Here is a 24,887-nt window from a genome sequence, read left to right as displayed (position 1 = left end):
GGAGGAAAAAATACCAACAAGCTCTAAGTTTGCAGTGACAAATGTAGACTTCATCTCAAATTCATGTATGGGTGACATTTGCATGTTGATTTCTTTGCCGCCCTAATGGTTAAATTTCAAAGCACATCTTTCCTTTTATCTTCAGCTGAATGAGACATCAAAATAAGGGCCAGATAAAGGCGGAAGTCCTTTGTCTGAAACTGCCCAGGCCTGGCCAGCTGTGATGAAAACTGTCTGATGTTTCACAGGCTTCTTGTCTGGCCTCAAGCTGGTATTTGCTTCTTTTATTTTGGAGGTTTTTTTAAAGGAATATTGCATTCTAGCACACAATGTCATAATGGACAATGGAAGGCCTGTTCATGGTGATGTCTGAATATATACACGTTAGATTAAATTATTTATTAGATAATAAGCCACTGGTCACACAGGGGATATGTGCCATATTTTATTATAATCATGACAATTTCTAAGGTCAAACTAATGTTTGGTTGTATCACATTATCACAGCCTAATGAGAGTGTCTCCTTTACTGATAAATCTAACCTTCATGTTTAATTTTCTAATGTAGGTAATGAGATCAAGTGCTTTGGTTTAGTGTGCTTATTTTTAAATATAAAATCGACTACTAGTAGCATCTGCAAATAGTATATTACTTGATGATAAGAAAGAGGGGTAGACAAACTGGAGTATGTTAAATTGTATTTGATCAATTCTTAATAAGAAATAATAGTGATTTGCCCTAAGCAGCAAGTAAATTAAGGCAGCTCACTTAAAAAAAAATCAAATAAGCCAGTGGTTGGCTATTAAGGTCATAAAGTATTTCCTTAGTTTTTTTTTTTTTTAACTTCATGTAAATATATTCTTAATTTGGGGGGATAGAATAGATATGCACAGGAGTAAAAGTGTGCTACAGTTATCTGAACTTGTAGCATTATTTATATTACAGTTCAACCTTTTTTAAGAGAAAAAAGCAATAATTTCAGAATATTTTGCTTTCTAAAATAGCACAAGGGCAAGGACGTATAATACATTATAAATTATCTTGAGTCCAAAATCGTTAAGATAACTTGACAACTGCACATACTGGATCCTTAACTGTTTTTGGACCTCACTACTTGATGCTCCATTGATGAAATAAGGCTGACTCACTTCCTCAGGCCACAGTCTTGTGTTTTTCTCATGCTGAGAAGTCCAGTCTACTTAGTGAGACCTCAAGATCTGGCACTCTGCCTCTAGTCCAACTTCCTGTTCCTTCCAGCCTGTCTAGTCACATACACAGCACACACGTCACGTGGGACTGTCATTTCTTCTTCCCAGAACCTACCCTGTGCTCTTCCACCTCAGCACCTTTGCTCAAAATGTCTCCACAGATGGAGTATTCATCAGCCCCATTTTGTCTGTTACAATCCTGACCATTCTTTGCATCCAACTGAATTGCCTGGTCCTTCATGAAGTTTGTCACAACCCTGCCTTCTTCTTCTTTATTTTATCATAGACTTGTTTGTGGTTCTTTCATATTATCATAGACTTGTTTGTGGTTCTTTCTTAGCAATAATTCACCAACGTGGTGAAACCCTGTATCTACCTAAAAATACAAAAATTAGCCAGGCGTGGTGGTGGGCGCCTGTAATCCCAGCTACTCAGAGGCTGAGGCAGGGGAATCTCTTGAACCCAGGGGGCGGAGGTTGCAGTGAGCCGAAATCGTGCCATTGCGCTCCAGCCTGGGTGACAGGAGTGAAAACTCTGTTCCAAAAAAAAAAAAAAAAAAAAAAAAAAAAAAAAAAGAAAAAAAATAATGGCATTTGCAGCAACTTGGATGGAGTTGGAGACCATTATTCTAAGTGAAGTAACTCAGGAATGAAAAACCAAACACAGTATGTTCTCTAATTGCTTTTTAATAATAGTCTACTAGGGCTCACTTATACATTTTTCAGGATAACCATAAAAAAATTTTCTTCTATGGGGCATATTTTGCATATATTTCATGGCAGAATCACTGCAAGCTTCATCCAGTGTCCCTAAAAATACTTTTACCTACCTGTGCTGAACACTATTACAAAATTGATTAGTATCTTTGGTGCATAAACTAAAGTTTATACCATAATGTATGCTTTCAATCAATTACATTTATTTTAATATAGACTCTTCATATTGAAGGAACATGAAAAAAACCTAGGATAATCATCTGCCTCCTCCTTCCCAAGTCTTATCAAATGGTTGTCCAACCCGTGCTTAAAATGTTGGTGCTCACTGTATTTGAGGAACAATCTCTTGACCACATGATGTGAAGTGTTGCCTGTTATTCATTGGAAACGGCCTGGCAGAATTGGATTCCTCTACATCTTTCTATACACAAGATACTGGAATAATCTCCATCCCCATACTAAATGGAGGATGTCTGGGGCAGTGGGATTTTTTTTTTCTTTGAGACAGATCTTGCCTCATTGCAACCTCTGCCTCCCGGTTTCAAGTGATTCTCTTGCCTCAGCCTCCCAAGTAGCTGGGATTACAGGCGCCCACAACCACACCTGGCTAATTTTTGTATTTTTAAGTAGAGATGGGTTTTCACCATGTCGATCAGGCTGGTCTTGAACTCATGACCTCAAGTGACCTGCCCGCCTCAGCTTCCCAAAGTGCTGGGATTACAGGTGTGAGCCACTGCTTCCAGCCTATTTAGTTTCTTTAAATGACTGATGTGTATGGTGTGTATGTATATATCACATTTTAAAAATTCACTTGTTGATTGATGAGCATTTGGGCTGGTTCCATGCTTTTGCAATTGTGAATTGTGCTGCTATAAACACATATGTGCAAGTGTCTTTTTCATGTAATGACTTATTTTCCTCTGGCTAGATACCCAGTAGTGGAATTGCTTGATAAAATGGTAAATCTACTTTTAATTCTTTAAGAAATATTCATATTGTTTTCTATAGTGGTTGTACTAGTTTACATTTCTGCCAGCAGTAAAAAAGTCTTCCCTTTTTACCACATCCATGCCAACATCTGTTATTTTTTTATTTTTTGATTATAGTCATTCTTGGCATTTTCCTGATAATTAGTGATGTTGAACTTTTTTTTATATAAGTGGGAACTAGCCTATGAAGATGCAAAGGCATTAAGAATGATACAGTGGACCTTGGGGCTCAGGGGAAGGGTGGGAGGAGGTGAAGGATAAAAGACTACACATTGGGTACAGTGCACACTGCTCAGGTGATGGGTGCACCAAAATCTCAGAAATCTCCACTGAAGAACTTATCCATGTAACCAAACACCACCTGTATCACAAAAATGATTGAAATAAAAAAGAAAAGAAAAAAGAAAGCACCTAGCACAGTGCCTATCACATAAGACAACCCCCCTACCCCCCAAAAAAGGCCAGGTGTAGTGGCTCCCACCTGTAATCTCAGGATTTTGGGAGGCCAAGGTGGGCAGATCATGAGGTCAGGAGATGGAGACCATCCTGGCCAACATGGTGAAATACCATCTCTACTAAAAATACAAAAAATTAGCTGGGTGTGGTGGCATGCACCTGTAGTCCCAGCTACTTGGGAGGCTGAGGCAGGAGAATCACTTGAACCCAGGAGGCAGAGCTTGCAGTGAGCCAAGATCATGCCACTGCACTCCAGCCTGGGTAACAGAGTGAGACTAAGTCTCAAAAAAATAAATTAATTAAAAATAAACAGAGAAATTAAAGTTTGAATTTCAGTCTATGCATTACATATTTTATTTTCTAGTATTGATTTTTGCTAATTAGAATGAGTCCTTATTAAATAAAACAGTTCCCCCAAGGAATACTGTACATCTTTGCCATGCCTTTCAATCCTTCTCAACAAATAAATTGTATTTCTTTATGGTATTGCTTTTACTTTTACTTGCTAATATTTTTCATAGCAAATGCTTATGGAAATGGGAAGTTAATAAAACAGATTATAGTGAAAACAAAGGCTATTAGAAAAGCATCTGGATAGTACCTTATTTTGTTTGACTCATTATTAAGAACATAGGATTTTTAAAATTAGGAATATTAAAGAATATTCAATCAAATATCACATTTTAATAAAACAATTTCTCAGGCTGTGTGCTCTACAGAAAGAGAAATGATGAGAGTATAAATTTTATTTTATTATGGACCTTGATTAATTAAAGTCAGAAGTATAATATTTATATCTGATTAGTTAATATAGTATCTGTGAAGTCCCTGAAACGTATTTCTTTAAATGTTAGATATCTGCTTAGAATTGTATCAATAGTATCCCTTCGTAAGTATATTTTATTTTTCTCAAGTCTTCAAATAGTCGATGACACATCATATAAATTTGACTTAAGATCTTGCCCTGCTTCCTTCTCTCCCTCAGCAGAGAATATTGTACATGGTTATGTACTTTCTCCAACAAAGGAAGAGAGAGAGGTATAGAGGAGGAGGAGCTGCAAGTAAATATTCAACCCCCAAAATTTAAAGAACTATGACATGAAAAATTAAATGTGTTTCTAGTTATTAATAACACCTAAGGGGTACAAGGATATCATAAGCATTGTTTGAAACTAAAATGTGTGAACTTGCTGATTTTTTATGCATCTGCTATATACTGAGCTTACCTAGTTTCCCAGCAGCCAATATAGTATGTAACCCACTCATTTCATAAATCTTTTGCTGCATAGTAAATCTTCCCCAAATTTAGTGGATTATAGCAACAGCACTTTATAATTTTTCCTTATTCCATTTGTTGACAGTCTAGACGGTCTTTTGTTGGCATCCTTTGAGGTTGCTCATGATGCTGCAGTCATGTGACAGCTATGCTGGCACTCCAGTATCCAAGATGGTCTCAATCAGCTGTCTGACTGTACTTGCTACCATTGTGGGTCTCTGATTGTTCTCTGTGTGACCTCTCATCTTCTAATAGACTGGACTGAGATTCTTCACAGTCTTGTGATCTCAGGGTTCCATCAGCTAAATCCTGGACTCTAGAACTCTTATAACTTTACTTCTACCACATTTATTTATTAAAACAAGTCACAAGACCAGTTTAGATTCAAGGAGTCAGTAAAATAGACTCCACCTCATCATAGGAAAAGGGGTAAAGACATTTAATGAAGGGGTATAAAAACAGTGAGCTATGGTTTACTGAGGATCATTATGATGATTATCTACAGCAGTGCCATCTCTGGCCTCAATGAGTCATACTCTCTCACATGTAAAATGCACTCCTGCTTCTCAAGACCCCTTCAAATATCATCTAATCAACACCAGATTCAGGCTCTGAGTCTGGGATTTCATCACCTAAATCAGGTCCAGATGTGGATTACACACCCCACACACACAACCTACAACAGTGAGATGGAGACAAGTAACTGCAATAGACAATCCCACTCTGAAAACAGAACCAGGAGGTACATAGTAAACACTGGTTGATATGGTTGATAACAATTCTCTTTTTCCGAAGTCAGGGAATAGTTTTTGATTAAGGCTGAATTATTCTCCCTGGAATTGATTCTCTAATCTATTATTCTTCTTTATTCTTGGCTCTGTCCTCTCAGCCTGCTTCCTTTCTATAGAAAGTTGACAGCCCAGAGGCCTCTTCTCATTTTGAACTACCATTTAGTCTAAAACAATACAGCATGCTTAAACTTGGTGGGTTTCCTATGTATGAAATTACGTACCACTCCATTACATAAAGCCATGCCAAATTCATCCTAAAGCATGCCATTTTACATTTGGGAGCTGTTGGGAAATAGCCTTGAAATGGAAGCCCCTTTTTCTACCTGAGAGGTTCTAGTGAGCCCCACCTTAAACCTTTCTAAGATTTTCACAAGTGGTATTATGGACATACCTTTGAGCCAATCTTTTCTTAGGCATTTCTTAATTGACAGTATTTTACTGGCTGGAGAGAATACCCTGGGATTTCTTGATTTCTTCTAAATTATGCATATAAACCGAACTTCTTTTTTAGAGCGTTTTTTTTTTTTTTTTTAAATATTAAAGGAGCCAACTGACACTTCATTTAGCCTGATATTCTCCTTGGTAAGACTTGCAAGTTCATTAGGTGTATTTTCTATCTTCTGCTTTAATGTAGGATAAAACTATGTGAATTGTTCTGCTGGTGTAGGACACAGGTTGCCTTTCCTGCAGCCTAAGATAATAATTTCCTCACTACTTTTCTTGCCTCCGTAGCAGTCTCCCTGCTTCTCTTCCACTCTCCACTTGCCACCTGAGCTAAAAGATAATGCCAAATGGTTTAGGTTTTTAAAGGCAACAACCCACTTCCAGGTATTAATTTCTGTTTCAGTTACCTTTTGCTGCATAAGAGATCACCTCAAAACTGAGTGACTTAAAACAATACTGAATTTTTACTTCTCATGATTCTGTACCTTAGCAATGTGGGAAGTTCTTCTGCTGGTTCTTCCTGAGATCACTCATGTGGCTGCAGTCTTTTGATGACTACACTCAAGCTGGAGGTTCTGACATGGTATCAATCAAAGCTTTTGCTATTTCATTTGGCTATGAGCAGGAGCTCCTTGGTTTTCTTATAGTTAACCTTCCATTCTCTATTAGGCTTGGATTAAATTTCACCTTACGGTGGTTTCAGGGTTTTAAAACAGTAAGGGACAAACCTGCAAAATCTGTTGAGATTCACACAAGACTTCTGCCACATTATAATGGGTAAAGCAAGTCACAAAGCCAGTGAAGGGGATGATAAAATACAACTCAGATATGATGTGACATTACAAAGGTTCTGGATACATGAAGATGGGATTTCTTAGAGGTCATGAGTATAACAATCTGTCACTCTGCCTTTCTCCTTCAAAGCACCTCTGAAAGTGTATGAAATTATGAATACTTTTTTAAAAGACTGCATTTTTAGAGCAGTTTTTGGTTGAGAACAAAATTGAGGGGACAATACAGAGATTCCCCTGCCCTCAAATATGCCTAGCCTCCCCCATTATTAATATCCATCACCAAAGTGGAACATTGGTTATAACTGGTGAACCTACAATAACACATAATTGCCCAAAGTTCATGGTTTACATTAGGGAGAATTTTGTGTGTTGTACATTGTATGAATTTGAATAAATGTTGTATAATGACAAGTATCCATCATTATGGTACCATGCAAAGTATTTTCCCTGCCCTAAAAATCCTTTGTGCTTTGCCTACTTATCACCTCCTCCATCCTAAGCCCTGGCAAACACTGATCTTTTTACTCTCTTCAGAGCTTTGCTTTCTCCAGAATGTCATATCGTCTGAATTATCCTGAATGTAGGCTTCTTTCACATAGTAATATGCATTTGAGGTTCCTCCATGTTTATTCATGGATTGATAACTCATTTCTTTATAGCATTGAATTGTAATAATATACCATTGCCTGAGTGTATCACAGTTTGTTTATCCATTAAGGACATCTTGGTTGCTTCCAAGCTTTTGGCAGTTAAAAATGAAGTTGTTATAACTATTCATGTGCAAATTTTCTTGTGGAAATACATTTACAATAATGTATATACCAGGGTTATTGGGTAAATACCAAGAGGCGTAACTGCTGGTTTATTGGGTATGTTTAATTTTTTAAGAAACTGCCAAACTCTATTCCAAAGTGCCTGCGCCATTTTGCATTGCCATCACAATGAATAAGAGTTCCTATTGCTCCATATCTTTGCCTGCATTTTATATTGTCAGTACTGTAGGTTTGGGGCATTCTAATGGATGTGTAATGGTGTCTTTTTGTTGTTTTAATTTGCATTTTCCTGATGACATGTGATGTAGAACATCTTTTTATATGCTTTTTTTTTTGCCATCTGTATATCTATCTCCTTGGTGAAGTGTCTGTTAAGACCTTTGGCCCGGTTTTTAATTGAGTTTTTTTTTTTTTATTATTATTGTTGAGTTGGTAAGAATTCTTTGTATACTTCAAAGAGCAGTCCTTTATCAGATGTGTCTTTTGCAGATATTTTTTCCCAGTCTGTGGCTTGTCTTCTCCTTCCCTTGACATTGTCTTTTGCAGAGGAGGTGGTTTTAATTTTAATGAAGTCAAGCTTATCAATTATTTCTTTCATGGGTTGTGCCTTTTGTGTTGTATCTAAAAAGTCACCACTATATCTAAGGTTATCTAGGCTTTTTCCTATGCTAACCTCTAGGAGTTTTATAGTGTATTTTACATTTATGTCTATGATCCATTTTTAGTTTAGTTTTTTTTTTTTTTGAGACAGGTTCTGGCTCTGTCATCCAGGCTGGAGTGCAGTGGCTTGATTTTTGGCTTACTGCAACTTCTGCCTCCTGAGCTCAAGGCATCCTCCCACCAATACCTCCCAAGTAGCTGGGACTACCAGTGTACATCATTACAATGCCTGGCTAATTTCTGTATTTTTTGTAGAGACGGAATTTTGCCATGTTGCCCAGGGTGGTCTCAAACTCCTGAGCTCCAGCAATCTGCCCGCCTCACCTCCCAAAGTGCTGAGATTACAGGCGTAAGCCACCACCCCTGGCTTAGTTAACTTTTTGAAGTATTACTTTTTAAAATTAACTGTGAGATTCTAGATCAGTGACACAATTGGCGCCGATTAATTTTGAAAATGAAAATAATTTCCTGATTGATTGACTTCAACACATCATTCACATATGTAGGATTATAGAGTTTTAGGACAGTGAAGGTAATAAGGTGATATCTAGTACAAATTCACTTCTTATTTTTGAATCATTTCCATCATTTCACTGTGACTGTTTTTGCCCAAATCTGTAGGTGTTAACACTCTGCTGCTCTAAGAAATTTTCATCTGAGCCCATCTACTATTTTTCCTCTTGTTCCTCCTCCTCTTCCTCCTCCCCCTCCTACTATGAAACAGCAGCCTTTCCTCATTGCCTTTTATGTGCAATTTCTTTTCATGCATTAGCTTTATTTAACAACTTCATAAAATATATATTATGATTAAACCCACGGATATGAGATTTAGAAACATTAAGAAGTAGGCTATAAATGTGGGCTTATCTATACTCAGTTTGAGTTCGCCCTACTCTCCCTAGAGAATATCATAAAAGTCTCTTGGATTATAAAGGAAGAACATGAGGAAAGCAGTTGACCAGAAAAAATAAATATTTACTAAGCACCAGCAAATGTCAGACAGCGAAATATAGCACTTCAGTATAACGTCCATTTTGGTCTCAGTTTTCCAGCTCTACCTATTTTTGCCTCCTCCGTATGTCAAAATTATAAACCATTCCTTATCATGTCACACATCGTTTTCAATAAATGTTTATTTCTCATCCTTAACCCAGAAAACTCAGAGTTGAATATCTGTGTACTGTTTTTTTTCTTCATCATTTTCCATCTTTCCCCCCACCCCCCTGGATTATATAAGTGCAGCATGAGGCATTAAGATTTAGGAATTTACGGATATGACATTATATTTGTAATAGTTCTGACCTCTGGGCCTTAGGTTTGTTGTTGATGTTGTTGGTGCTGTTTTAAATCAGTATAGTTAGGTGTTTGGATCATCTTTTAGGAAAACTTCCAGGAATGATGCCTTCAGGATCTGGGTTGTTACTTCTGGGACCGGCACTGGCAGCTTCTGCTTCTGAGTAGGAATGGAAAAGAGAACAGGTGATCAATGTGGAGGCCAGGGACAAGTCGGTGAACATAAATAACAAAGGAGGAAAGAAGAAGGAATGTAAACTGTCAAGGGGGCATTATTTCTTTTTTTTTTTTTTTGGTCCCCTTTCTCTGTTTTGTTAAAAGAAAAAATCTTTCTGGCAGCTTTGTAGCACCATCTCCATCTCTTTGCATCTGCTGTTATGCTCACTCAGATTCAGGAAAGTCACACGTATCATTTTTCAAAAGGCACAGAAAAGAAAATATTGCAAACTGACCACCCTTTTAGGAAATCCACTTTGGACTTGGAATTTAAGACAAAGTGAAGTAGAGACTTACACAATCCTCCAGTGGATTTTGATTTGAATGCTAAATCTCTTCAACACTGCGTTTTCTCTGTTGTTACTTTGGATTTTGATTTGAATACTAAGGCTCTTCAATACTGCACTGCATTTTCTCTGTATAAAAGCACGTGTGCTCATAGACACACACACACACACACACACACACACACACACACACAGAGGAGGAATGGCTCCAAGATCTCTTTATTTAACACTTTGGACCACTGCAGAGAATATTCAGGCACAGAATACCGGGAAATAACGTGAGTTTCATTTTCATCTCCGTCACCATCTAGTGGTTCCTGCTGTGAACATCTTTATCTGATGGGAAGAACAGTCCAGCACCCTGGAAGAAAGAGAGTTAGGATCTTCACAGCAGAAATCACTGTATGGAAATTAAAATGAAAGTGGAATTCACATTATTTCCTAACTAATACTGGAAGCCTGATTTTTCTTTTTTTTTCTAGAGAAGGGCATCGGTTCTCCATTTTACTCTCCATGTGTAAACATTTGACATTTAAAACAATTGAAGAGTAAAGATCTAATTTTGAAATTTTCTCATGAAAATCAACCTTTTCTTCTTGCCCTTCCTAAAAAGAAAGTAACTATATAAAGGAGCCATGACAATAGAAGTTAGAAAAGCTAAAAATCCTTTGTATATTATAGTATTTCTACATCCTTGTTAAAATTTGGTTTCAGTAAATGAAAATATGGCCATTCTATCCTACTGAGTTGTCTTGTCTTAAAGAATGAGCAGGTGACCCTCTGAGGCATGCAAAACGGAAACATATTCTACCATGGGAAAAAGAAAACAATATGGGCATGGGTATCTCATGGGCCCCCAGGAAGTAACCTGTGGCACAAAGAATCAATTTTCTCTATTTCCGTCTCTAGGGCCTTATATACTCTCTTCTCTGCTTCATTTTGTTCATTGGTTTTTTTAATCTCCTCAAAAGAGCCTTCCCTTCTCTCAAATGCTGATTAGAGCCTTTGGAAGCTAATTTTAAATTCTCATAAATGAAATTCTGATGGTTCCAGCTCAAGCCAGATTTCTACTCTTGGTCCCCATAGCTATGGTTATGGGGGCATAGGGCCACATGACCTGATGTCCCTTCAGTGGGGAGGCAGATGGTCAGACGAAGAACTTTGGGCAGATTTTTTTCTAATGCCCAGAGTAGGAAAAAATATAATTGATGGAGGAAATAACTGATCTTTCTGGTGCATATCACCTTTTATCTTTCCAGCTACATGTTTCGTTACCATCTTATTGCTGAGTAATAAACAACTCCAAAACACATAGCATAAAACTACAATTGTTTATTTTTCCTGTGTCCATGGGTCAGCCAGGGCAGTTTTGCTGTTCTGGGCCAGGCTTGGCCGATCTTGGCTGGGCTCATTCATGAAGCTGCTGCTAGTTGGCCAGCTGACCTGGGGCTTGCAGGTCTAGGATACCCTCACAGTAGATCCACTCATTTTCTACTCATGTGGCCCCTCATTCTCCAGCAGACTACCTGAGTTTACACTCATGGCAGAAGGAGTCTTAGGGAAAGATGGACAGAAAGAGAGAGAGAGTAAAACAAAGCACAGCCTCTTGAGGCCTAGTTTCAGAACTGGCGTGATAATGTTTCAGAGCAATTCATTGGCCAAAGCATATCTCCAGGCCAGCTCTAATTCAAACATTTCATTGGTGAAAGTGTATCACCTCCAGGCCAGCTCTAACTCCAGGTTGGAGAAATAGATTCCACTTCTTCCTGGGAGGGGCTGCAAAGTGACATCTCAAAGGGTGTTGTGGCTAGAGGGAGGTCATTAATTTGTGTCACCAATGCAATAATCTATAACACTTGCATCTTTATTTACCTCATCCACTTATCATTGAACCCCAAGCTATTCTCTCTTTTTAAGTTTTCTCTTCTTTCACAGGGGCCATGTCTTCTTGGATTCTCTTCAGGAAGGTAAAAGTTTTCCAGTTATTTTTCTTTTTTATAATAAATCTTTTTAAGATATGTACACCTGCTAATATCTTCAGGATGATGTTTCTTTTATTTTATCCCACAATATTTAACCTTTGTCTTTATTACTTCTTAAATGTAGTTTTTTTGTTCATTTATAATATTGGTTAAGAGTATGTATGTATGTATGTATGTATATAGGTATGTATGTATTTATTTATTTATTTATTTATTTATTTTGAGATGGAGTCTGTCACTGTTGCCCAGGCTGGAGTACAGTGGCGCAATCTCAGCTCACTGCAACCTCTGCCTCCCAGGTTCAAGCAATTCTCCTGCCTCGACCTCCTGAGTAGCCAGGATTACAGGTGCCCGCCACCACACCCAGCTAATTTTTTGTACTTTTTTAGAGACAGGGTTTCACCATGTTGGCCAGGCTGGTCTCGAACTCCTGACCTCGTGATTCACCTGCTTTGGCCTCCCAAAGTGCTGGGATTACAGCCGTGAGCCACTACTCCCAGCCAAGAGTAGAGTTTAATTAGAATTATACTGCCTGTGTTCAAATCATACCTTCGCCACTTACCACCTGTGTCACTTTCGGCAAATTACTTTGACTTAAATTCTCTTTGTCTCAGTCTCCTCATCAGTAAGATAGGAATAATCATAACCACCTCATCATGTTTTATGAAGGTAAAACGATTAACTATAAGCATCAAAAATAGTACCTGTCACATAGTAATTTTCAGTAACTATTATTATGATTATTGTCATTATTATTTTATCAATCTTTAAATGAACAAGAATATTTCCAGACTCAGTGCTTTGATTGAGCAAATTGGCCTTTGGCTTGCCTTTTTTTTTTTTTTTTTTACTGAGCAAACTTTTCAGATCTGCAGCTGAAGAACTAGATCAGGGGTCCCAAGCCCCAGGGCCACACACTGGTACCAGTCTGTTTTAGGAACCAGGCTGGACAGCAGGAGGTGAGTGGTGGGTGAGCAAGCGAAGGTTCATCTGTATTTACAGCCCTCCCTATTGGTCACGTTACTGCCTGAGCTCTGCCTCCTGTCAGATCAGCAGCCACATTAGATTCTCATAGGAGCGCAAACCCTATTGTGAACTGGGCAGGTGAGGGATCTAGGTTGTGCATTCCTTATGAGAATCTAACCCCTGATGATCTGTCACTGTCTCCCATCACCCCCAGATGGGACCATCTAGTTGTAGGAAAACAAGCTCAGGGCTCCCACTGATTCTACATTATGGTGAGTTGTATAATTATTTCATTCTGTACTACAATGTAACAATTATAGAAGTAAAGTGCATAACAAATGTAATGCACTGGAATCATCACCCCACTCCTGGTTCGTGGAGAAATTGTCTCCCATGAAATTGGTCCCTGGTGCCAAAAAGGCTGGGACTGCCAGGCTAGATACTGTGCAGAGATCCCAGCATCCTTTTATGATCAGTTCCCATTCACCCTGGGCTGTGTCTTCTTGGGAGTTTTGTTACTGGGTCTACACTGTCAAGGCTGCAGCATTTCACCTTGACTGCACGTCTCTCTCTCTTGCCCTGGTTCTCTCTTGCCTTGCCCTGGTTCTCTCTTATGCAGATTGCTTTGGGATTTCAGATGCTAGAACATACAAGATGAAGGCATCAAAGAGGGGAAAGGGGGAAGAGCATCACCTACTGAGATCCTTGATCAGAAGCAGGTCCTGCTTCTGAGATCCTTGATCAGAAGCAGGTCCTGCTTCTCTGCCAGGGGAATGTGGATCAGGTTTGGTGGCCTTCTATCATCTCTCATTCTGTCAAGGTTTTTCTATGTCACAAGATGGCATGCACACAGGGCACCAATTGGTTAATACACTCAGCCCTGTCTGACTTCCAATTATTGAAAATTCCTTCCAGATTCAGGCCTTGGGTTGTCTGTCAATCTTGGTTTATGGGGTCATAAATTTACATCTTTTCTGCCCTTACATAGTTCTTTTAGTGAGAGTTCGGGAGAGGCTTTGTCCAAGGCTTCTAGACAGAGGCCATGTTTAAACCAGAAACTTTGTTCACCTAATTGTCACGTTTATTTGGCTCTGGTTTTTATTCAACCTAAAAATTTGGATGTGAACATTATCCAGGAATAACTCCTTCTTAAGTAAATATAGTATGTTATTGAATAAGAAGCACATAGAATTTTAAACTAAGAATCCTAAGGTTTCCAGAAAACAAGTTACCCTCTCATGGAGTTTTCTTTTAGGGGTAAGTGACTTGTGACCCCCTAATGAAAACAAACTCTAAGATGTCAACGGTGATAGTTGGGTATTATTTTTGTTTAAGAATTTTAAATATCGTAGGTATAAGACTCTTGTACCACAAGTAATATCAAATATTTGCACGTCTCTGAATTATGGGTTTTTCCCCCCTTTTTTCAGGGGGGAGTTGGGGGTTGATTCAAACAAGAGGTGAATAAATATATCTTCCTGTCTGAACACAAAAATTCTAAAATGGATATTTTTAACTTGTGCAGTTTTGAGTTTCTAAATCTGTCACTAGTAGGGGAATCATTTTTGTGTGTGGCTGGCTGTTATTTATGAAAAATTTGTATTTTATGAAATGTTGATTTTTCGAAATGTTCTTTGACAAGTTTCTTTGGAATACTGTTTATGCTGACTCTGTACTTACTTACTAAACTACACAGGAAGAGGTAACTATAGAAAGAAATACATCTGCAAAAAATGTTCATAAGTTGTTTAACCCTTAAAGAAATTAGAGCCAAAGTTAATTCTAACGTTTGCATTTAAATGAATAATGAAGTATAAATGCTTGCCTATTAAGAAATCTATTTGGTGGTCCCAGCTACCAGTATTTCCTTGTTGCAAACTGATAAACCTGAAACAAATAGATTTATTGAGGGATATATATTTGTTAATTCTGACTCTTAGAAACAAATAGATTTATTGAGGGATATATATTTGTTAGTTCTGACTCTTAGAAACATGCTCATTTTTGTGTAGACAAACAAATGCTGATGGAATGATGAGTCCAACCAAATTCAGAGAGTTTTTTTAGTCATATTTATAAAACCAACTACCTATAAAATTGACTAAAAACAATACCGTCACCACCAATGAAACCACGACCACCGTCAATGAAAAGTAACCTGATGGTAAAATAAATGTTAACTTTTTTATGACTTGGTTCAACATTATAAAAACTCCCTGACAGACATAAGCAGCTTAATAGAACTCCATCTCTGAAACAGAATTGGACAGGATCTAACAGTTTTATTTTTTTAAAGGATATCATTGTTGTGTACATTTACTGGTAGTGAAAATGATTAAAATAGTTTTGGAGTTTGGAAAAGTCCACTTATTTATTTATTTATTCATCCCATGAATATTTTCTGGGTGAGAACTATGCTCACTAGTCTGTTTTCTAGGAGCATCTTCAGTCAGGTCTCTATTACATGGGGTTAATTTGCTAATATTATTTCTCACTTCTACAGAAAAATTTTAATCCATCTTTATGTACATTTAAAGTTTCTGTTCTTCTCAAATAGAATTGTCTTTGTCTCTCTCTTTTATAATAATTATATTTAAAGTTTGTCTCTTATATGGAACTTCATTCTCATTAATTACCTTTACTACATTGCTACTTTAATTATTATTGCTTAGTGTTATCACATTTTCCAAGAATTATCCTAATTTCCATGAAATACAGCATAGCTTTGAAAGTTTATTTTAGATTATATTCTGCCATGGAAAATTTTTTTGACAGTATTCGTATTTTCTGGAAAAAATGCATTTAGAAAAAATGCATTTACATAGTTTGGAAACCATATGTGTATTTCTGGGAACAATAAGGGAGATATCTGAGATTGGAATGTGTTGGGAAATCCATACCATGTACTCACGTAATTATGGGGTTTGGTCAAACAGACCAAAGAGACCGACTGGCCAAAAAGCTTTTAAACCTTCGTATTATTTGTGTTGGTTACTGTTTGGAATCTGGTGAGAGAGGCTACAACTCCTGGAAGAACTAATTTTCAATGTGGATTTTATCTTAGAACAAAAAGTAAATTTTTATGGGTAATTTTTGAGCTGTAGAAATGTTTCAAACTCTTGCACTTCCTATTTTTACTCATCTAATCAAATAGTTTTTGGGTACTTACCATGTTCTATGTAATTTGCTGGGTAATGGGGATTTGATGACAGAGAAAACAGATATCCCTTCCCTAAAGAAGGCACTAACTTACCACATGTCATTAAAATTCTTTAGTCTTGAATTTCTTTATAGAAAAAAAAGGAAGAAAAAATCTCTGAATTCCATACTTATCGTGAAATTATGTCTAAGAGTAGATAGTTTTAGAATAATTTTCTGGAAGTGATGAAGACAAGTTGTAGAAGGCAATGTTTGGAACTTAACGATTTACATCAGAAATAACACGTGTTAAAAAGTATGTGTAATTCTAACAGACTTAAAATAGAACCATAAATCTATAAATAAAACCCCACAACACATAAATAATATATCAGGAATTCAATAAAACAGAAAAATGCTACATCAAATGTCACTTGGATAATAGACAAGATCAACCATAGATTGTTTCAGAGTCTCTCTTTTTTTCTAGAAATAGCAATCCCTCTCCATTCTGTTGGCATTTGTAAGGATGACCTGAAACCAAACAGACTGATAAAGTTTGTGGCTAGCTTTCTCCGCTCTTCCTCTTCACCCCTCTTTTGATTTTTTAATTCTATCTATCTCAAACATGTAATTTTTCAAATACTTTATTTGAATCATTGTTATTTAAATGGTCATTTTGAAACTAATATTTCTTAAACAATTTTAATGCCTTTCTTACCTTTGTTCATATTCTTATCTAAACTCCAGAAGCCATTAGCTATATTAGCTATATGATAGAAGATTTGAACACCATCTTTATGGAGAAAATGATTCCAAGGTCTTAGCTCAACCAAATGCTGCCTACATATAGAATTTCTGACTAGCATTTTAATCAATAGATAAGTATATTAACATACATGATCAGATGTATATACATTTCATTACAAAATAAGAAATGCAACTTAACCTGACTGATACATAATATTTTTACATATACACATGCATACACAAACACAGCAAAAACTTGCTGTGACTCCTTTTTTGGGGGATTTGGGGTCTGTCACTTATATTGCTATGACTAAATCTTTAAATCAAGGTGGGGTGTCATTCTGGTGGTCAACGGCTGTGTGAAACTAAGCTTCTATACATTAACAAATTGAGGCAATATATAATAACACAATGGAACAATGATTTTTGTCCCATTTTTCTCAAAAAATAAAATGGTCTCATTTGGAAAGGATGAAGAAGAAAACGTAATTGAAAATTACATGGATCATGATATTCTACATGCATTGTGCTACAGAAAAGCAATACTAGTTAGATTAATTAATATGATTTTCTTTGAGTCTCTCACTTTTTTCATTTGTGTTTGTGGGGTTTGGATGGCTCTCCCTGATATAAATTAGCTTTCTGTCTCCATGCCTCTAGGACCCTTCACTTTCTTTACAACCAAACTTGAAGCAAGTAGGATAAAGTATATGTCATAAAATAGGCAATGACTTAACTGATTAGTGAGGTGATCTTTCCTAGTCCTGTGCCAATATATATTCAGAATAATAAATCCTATGTAACATCATGCATCACCAGCTTTATTTTGGTTTTCTTTGGTAAAACCAAGCATTTATACAGTAGAAAGATGGTTGAGAGAGTATTTTTCTGTTACCATATTTTATCAGCGATCTTTTAATCTCTATTAATAGAGTTGATAATATGGGATTCATATTTAACTGGAATATATAGATTATCAATTCATCTATGTTGCCCAGACTGGTCTCAAACTCCTGGCTTCAAGCAATCCATCTGCCTCAACCTCCCAAAGTGCTGAGATTAGGGGCATGAACCACCACACCTGGCCAAAGTTAATGATCTTAATCTTCTTTCTGTCAAGCACAAATCAAAGTTGTTAATTATAAGCCAAATTGGCCAATTTAAATCAATCTTTCCTTTCTTTCTTTCTCTGCCTCCCTCTTTCTCTCTCTGCCTCCCTCCACCCCCCTTTCTTTTTGCCATTTTCTACTCCCTAGAATAAAAATAATCACGGATTAGGCGAAAGGTCAAGAAGAAAGATAAGGGCTTGGATGTTTAGGAAACTATATTTTAAGATCTTTCAATTAGTTTAAAATTGATTATCTTTCTACTTTTCTAGTGAATACTAAATTTCTCATCAACACAAGACCTCTTAAAATATAAACAAGAAAATCAAAGATAAAAATCTGTAGGGTTTAGCTCTAATTTTCTAAAAGTTAATTTTTATTATTTTTCATCTTTCTTACAAATATATGCTATACTAGATGCTTTAGGTTTTAATATAATTTCATAATTTCCCATCTACTGTGTTCCAAATAGTTCCAATGTATAGGTCTGTGTAGCTAATTGCCTTTCTTGATTCCCTTTCAGATTTTCAAACAGTGTTTACAATTAATCATATTTTTTTTTGTTACTTGTTTGTTCCACTTTTTTGCTTTTAATGTCCCTTCCTTAGATGTCTCAGCCAAGAAGTGTATCACATTGACACCAACTTAACTCATGACTGCAGGCTGGCTTTCCAATCCATTAGTGCCCTCCACAAGTCAAGTGTTGGACCACAGGAAATAAAGAAGTAGAGCTTTGGTTTACATATGTTGACGTGAACAACTCAGTTGCACCCGTTATGAGAGTAACTGCTCAGCTCATGATGAGTGAATAGGTCATCCAGCAAGAAACAGAAAACACAGAAATGGGCCTTCTTTGGGAGCAGGGTAGCAAGGTGCTGACAGCTTAATGAATGACTTGTCTGTTATGACAGTAGGACACCTAGCAATGCCAAGAGCAAATATTTGAAAGAATATGCAATGCAGGAAATGTATGTATGTTCTGTATATAGGACACTTAGATTGCCTGTATCACTAACAGATGGGCAGCATTTGAGAAATCTTATTTTATAATGTGCAACATCACTCCTGTCAGATACACTTTGAGATTTGGGGATTAATGGAGCATGGCACTCAGAGTAAAATGGGAATTCCATTGTATGTACTGAGGGATTGGGGGTTTTAGGGATAGATGAGCTCAACAGAGAATATTGTCCATATTTTTTACAGGTATAACTCTGATTTCATTTATAAGTTAATAATAAACAGCTGCAGATGCCATGTCAGATGAAATACGTAAGTAGATAATTTTGTGATGTGTCTTTGGATAACATTAAATAGTGAAACCACGGCTAAAGGAGCCAAGTGATTAGATGGATGAGGAGTTCACTTTTTCTTTCTAAACCAAGAAATCGATTAACATCAATTTTGAAGGGCAATAAAATGAGTTAGCTTGCAAAAAATGATATTATTTATAAATGGACTCACTTTGAAGCTAAGACTCAGATAATTATAGTTAAATCAACTGAGATAGGTGACTGAGAGATGGTTCTTTTAATTAATTAATTTATTTATTTATTTTTTGAGACAGAATCTCACTTTGTTGCCCAGGCTGGAGTGCAGTGGCACGATCTCGGCTCACTGCAACATCTGCCTCCTGGGTTCAAGCGATTCTCCTGTCTCAGCCTCCCCAGTAGCAGGGACTACAGGTGCGTGCCACTTAATTTTTCGTATTTTTAGTAGAGGCGGGGTTTCACTGTGTTAGCCAGGATGGTCTCGATCTCCCGACCTCGTGATCTGCCCTCCTTGGCCTCCCAAAGTGCTGGGATTACAGGAGTGAGCCACTGCGCCTGGCGGAGAGACGGTTCTTGAATAGATTCTGACACTCGTATTCACTCTGGTATGGTCTCATGTAAATACATTTGTTAACCATAGTAAATAAGCATGGTGACAAAATTAGGCCCACCATCTATTAGACATTAATGGCCATTTTGGGGTCTCGTGGTTAACAAACCTATGTACTGTAGACTAGATTCTGAGATATTTCTTATTACAGAGGTCAAGAAGAGGATGGGTAACCGGTAAATACTTGAAACCCCCGGGTATTCATTGAAATTTCATGAGTGCTAACTCATTAGCCAGATCCTATCATAGACAAGCCTCTCTCTCTCTTCATCACTGTGTTCATCCCCACTCATCATTCATTAGTTTTTACTGGCAAATGGCTCAGTACCAGGTGCTCTGCTGCATGTCCTAGTGAATAGCATATTGCCTTTAGAAATGCTCCGTGTCAAAATTCTAAAAGAAAAAATATATGGATTACTGTTCTTAGCTTTCCATTCATTCTCTAGCAACTCTGTTAACATCATGGGCTTCTCAGAGCATGGCTGAGGAGGCATTTCTTCCAGCCACACAACGATTCCACAGAAATAAAGAAAGGCCCAAGCTAGTAAGATCTCACATGAAACTGGTAAAATATGGGTCTGCCACAGCTGTTAGGCCACTTTCTCTGTGCAGCCAGGTCGCAACATCTGGTGCAAACTACTTGGCTGAGGCAACAGAATGGTATCTGGCTTTCAAATCATCAAGGCACAATCACTTGGCCTCACGAAGTGATCTAATTAGATAAGAGATCTCAACACTATTGAAACATGGTTACTATGATGTTTGCAATATAATAAATAGGTCTCTATAGTTCAGGCTAACTGGCCTCAGCCTAAAGGTTTATCTTTTAGTTGTTTTTTCAATATATGCCTTAAGTAAACTATCACAAAAATGGCCACATATATAAGCATAAAATAAATTTTATGTAAAAAATGTGCTTCTTCCTTTCTCACTGTGAGCCTTAACTCTCTGCAAGAAACAGCTATGCCACAGCATTATCTCAGAGCCACTCAGTGGAGCCATCCCTGACTCTTCACGTTATCCCTGTGGGTTTACCTGGTCAGTCCCCGGGCATTGTCAATTATTTATGAATATTGCCTCTCATTTCTATTCTCTCTGGTTTCATTCCAGGTCAGGTCTTCATAATCAGGGGCTTAATCAACATTATATATGGTATATTTATTAAACATTCTTGAAGACTCTTGTTAGAGAACATCATGGTATAAGTCTCTTGTTTGCAATTCAGCTGAATGAAGACTTAAGCCATATGTCTATATAGATAAACACTATGGCAAGTGAGAGTCCGAGATGATAGGGCTCTCCCATGATGAAAGGGTTTGTTGGCTCTCAAAAGATGGCAGCAGCATAGAGCTGGAAATAGAGGTGTAATGTTAGAGACAGTGGTTCTCCCACAGTGTCTCCTGTAATAATAGTTGTAAATTATTCTCTTCTTTTTGCCTCCCTTGGGTTGAGCCTGACCAAAAATTTATAAATATATGAACACAGTCAAATGACAGGCAATATATTTTGCAACACATATGGGAGGGAAAGAGCTAATTTTCTTAATTTAAAAAACTCATACAAGTCACTGAAATAAAACAAAATTATCCAGTAGAAATATGGCCAAGGCACAGGAACAGAGAGCTCCCATGGATTTAAAGATAAATTGAACTCAAAGAGGTAAGTGTCCCAAATCAAAATTAAAACTATACATTTTTATTTTCTTATAAATTAGTACGGATCAGAAAGTGTAGTGTTAGAAGGTGCAGAACTATACTCACATGTTGCAGGGAATATAAACTTTTATGAAGTACAATTTGTCAAAAGCTATAAAAATTTAAATAGACATATTTTGGTAAAGAATTCCACTTGGCTATAGATTAGATGTGCATGGAAACATATATATGAGAATGTATATGTATTATTGCTTATGAGTTTAAAAGACTAAGAAACAACCTGCACATCCAGCAATAGGGGATTTATAAATAAATAATGGTAACTCCATTGAATGAAATAGTATGCAGTTTCAGCTGTCAAAAAGAATAAGGAGGCTCTGTACATACCACGACAAACTGACTTCCACGATAAGGTGAAAAATGCAAAATACACAATAGTGTGTATAAAATTCAAGTTGTGTCAAAAAAGGAAAGTTAGTTATTACCAATTTTAGCATATGCCCATATTATCCATGGATGTTTACACAAAAACTTGGTAATAGTGTGACTACATCTTGGGTGCAGAAACAAGGAGCTAGAAGTCATTGGCAGAAAGAAAATATAATTTTCACTGAATACTTATTTGTTGCCTTTAAAATGTTCACTTTTGCATGCAAAAAATTGAAATATACATGTACAATGCATGTATATTTTATATTTTATATATTAATATAGTGCATATTTATTACAAATTATATATGATAATATACAATTAATAAAATACATGTAAAATAAAAATCAGCCTTTTCCATGGTGTCATTTGGAGGTATCACAAAGTGTCTGATTCATGCTGGGAATAACGTGATACAGGGAAGAGAATCAGAAGCATGTGGAAATACCTTTCAGCTACAGTAGCTCTTGAGAGAACAGAATTCAATCGGCAGGACAAAGACCAGAAATTCAGTCACATGGTGGTAGAGATGGCAAGCAGTAACCTGATAAGGTTACACATGTGGTGGCTTCATTTAAGCATTCTCAGAAACCGTAGTTGGAGAAAAACTTGTGAAAGTCTTTTCATGTTTTGCAGTTAAGCTAGATGAAGACTGAAATCATCGTTTACAATTAATGCTTGTATGCCCCATTTTGTAAACGTCACTGGAAATAAGTACTCTCCTAAAAGCAGGAGGCATGGGCATGCTAAAATGAGGCTGGCTCAACAGAGGACAATCAAGAATTTGGAGGGAACAGGGCTGGTGTGTTCCAGATAACAAGTCACCTGTTGTCATCCAGTTTATCTAACTGTATAGTGCCCTCTGAGTTTGTGCCCCCTTATGTATGTTAAATTCTGTCTAATGATGCAGTCATATTGTTTTTCAAAATTCAAAATATCTTTATGTTTCCGTAAGGGTCTGTGCTTGACACATGTCCCTGCCTGTTGAAATGACCATTTTAAAATTCCCTTTTCTACAGTGCTCAGTATTAAGAAAAATGTGGAGAAACTGTACTGGCATACAATTTATCTATGTACAATTCACCTAAAGTTTAGGAAGAAAGGAGTCTGATCAAAAAGAGTTACCACGCGATCTTGATGACCAGTAACTGGGCAATTTCCTATTCTCTCAAATCTGGTTGGTCGGAAATTTATATTTAAGAGCAAATTAGTCTCTAACCGATAGAAACTTAAGTTATGGGAAATGATGTGTCTTCTCGGTAAGAGGGGAATTCCTGCTCTTGCTGTATTCTGCCGCTTGCCTCTAAAAATCATGATGATAGAGATAGACGTTTTGATTCTCACTTGTTTTTATTTTTTGCTATTGATTTTGATTTCTGCCTTCCCTTCTTCCCTCCAGCTCTTTTCCTACTAAGAAAGAGGATTTAACCACAGATCTATCTCTCCCATTCTGTTAGTTTTCTACTTTGATCCAGTGATCATTATCATCTTGCTTCATTATAAAAAGGGAACAAAGAGAACTTTGAAAAAAGAAGGGCCAACCTCCCATAAATACCACTATTTTTCAGGAAGCCTGCGTACACTGGATGGCTAGCAGGAGTCAATTGAGCAAGTTTCTCTGTAATGAGAACACAGATGTCTAACTATCCCAGCTACTCAGGAGGCTGAGGCAGGAGAGTTGCTTGAACCCGGGAGGCGGAGGTTGCAGTGAGCGGAGATTGCACCACTACACTCCAGACTGGGCAACAGAGTGAGACTCCGTCTCAAAACAAACAAACTTCGTGTAAGTGTTAGGACGCACTTTCCTGACCTTAGACTTAAAAGTATCATTGCAGAAAGCAAATCGTTTTCCTCTCTTTTCAGAATTCTGCTCCTATTCCTAGTCTCAAAATTAGTTTATACCAAATGCAGATGACAATTAGAATCTCCGCAGCATCTGGGGATTCATCTGAACAACTTTCATGGCTACTGCTTTGAGTCATGAGCCTGACACACTCTGCTTTTGGTTATTTCTGCTCTCCTTTAGTTGTTTACTTATTCTCATGTGCATAATCCCTTCCAGCAGGCTACACTTCTATCCCACTCACCCTGGCTGCTGCACCTTCTAACCATTACACTGCACCCTTGGAAACCTCATTCCATCATCTACAATTGCCCTGCATCTTCAAAATTCTAGAGAAAGAGTGCCCTACTTTTTACATTTCCCATTTATTTATTTATTTACATAGAGGAAAGATCTCACTTTGTTGACCAGGCTCATCTTGTACTCCTAGCCCCAAGTGATCCTCTTGCTTTGGCCTCCCCAAGTGCTGGGATTATAGGCACGAGCCACCATGCCCAGTTTCCACTCCTTAACTTACATAATAGTAGCAACATCCCTTCTCTTTTATTGTCCTTTTATGTGAAGGCTACTCATTCTTTTTATTATTATTATTATTATTAATTACTTTAAGTTTTAGGGTACATGTGCACAATGTGTAGGTTTGTTACATATGTATCCATGTGCCATGTTGGTGTGCTGCACCCATTAACTCGTCATTTAGCATTAGCTGTATCTCCTAATGCTATCCCTCCCCTGTCCCTCGACCCCACAACAGTCCCTGGAGTGTGATGTTCCCCTTCCTGTGTCCACGTATTCACAATAGCAAAGACTTGAAACCAACCCAAATGTCCAACAACGATAGACTGGATTAAGAAAATGTGGCACGTATACACCATGGAATACTATGCAGCCATAAAAAATGATGAGTTCATGTCCTTTGTAGGGACATGGATATAACTGGAAACCATCATTCTCAGTAAACTAAACTTGCAAGGAAAAAAACCAAACACGGCATGTTCTCACTCATAGGTGGTAATTGAACAATGAAGCCTACTCATTCTTTCAGGCCTCACACACCACGAGACTGAGAAGCACTGTGGCAAATGTCCTAGCCCTCACTACCTTCTTCGGCCCATCTGTATTTCTGCAATTGCCTTTCCCTCCCGTCCTCCATACCAACTCCTCCAAACTTCCATCGCCTTCCTTGAGAAAACCCCACCCTTTTCTCTCACCAGGTGTCTTGCCATTTGCTT

General features: G+C 37.4%; 1 long non-coding RNA gene across 1 annotated transcript in view; it reads right to left on the bottom strand.

Annotated features, from left to right (window-relative positions):
• Positions 1 to 9,416: 9,416 nt before the first annotated feature.
• Positions 9,417 to 24,887, bottom strand: part of LOC131381350 (uncharacterized) — a 320,268-nt gene continuing 304,797 nt past the window's right edge. The window contains exon 4 of the long non-coding RNA XR_009210028.1: positions 9,417 to 9,561. This is a non-coding gene — a long non-coding RNA (uncharacterized LOC131381350). The remainder of the gene's footprint in view (positions 9,562 to 24,887) is intronic.

This window comes from Hylobates moloch, unplaced genomic scaffold, assembly GCF_009828535.3.
Source record: "Hylobates moloch isolate HMO894 unplaced genomic scaffold, HMol_V3 SCAFFOLD_15, whole genome shotgun sequence".
NCBI lineage: Eukaryota > Metazoa > Chordata > Mammalia > Primates > Hylobatidae > Hylobates > Hylobates moloch.
This window is presented reverse-complemented; position numbering and strand designations above follow the sequence as displayed.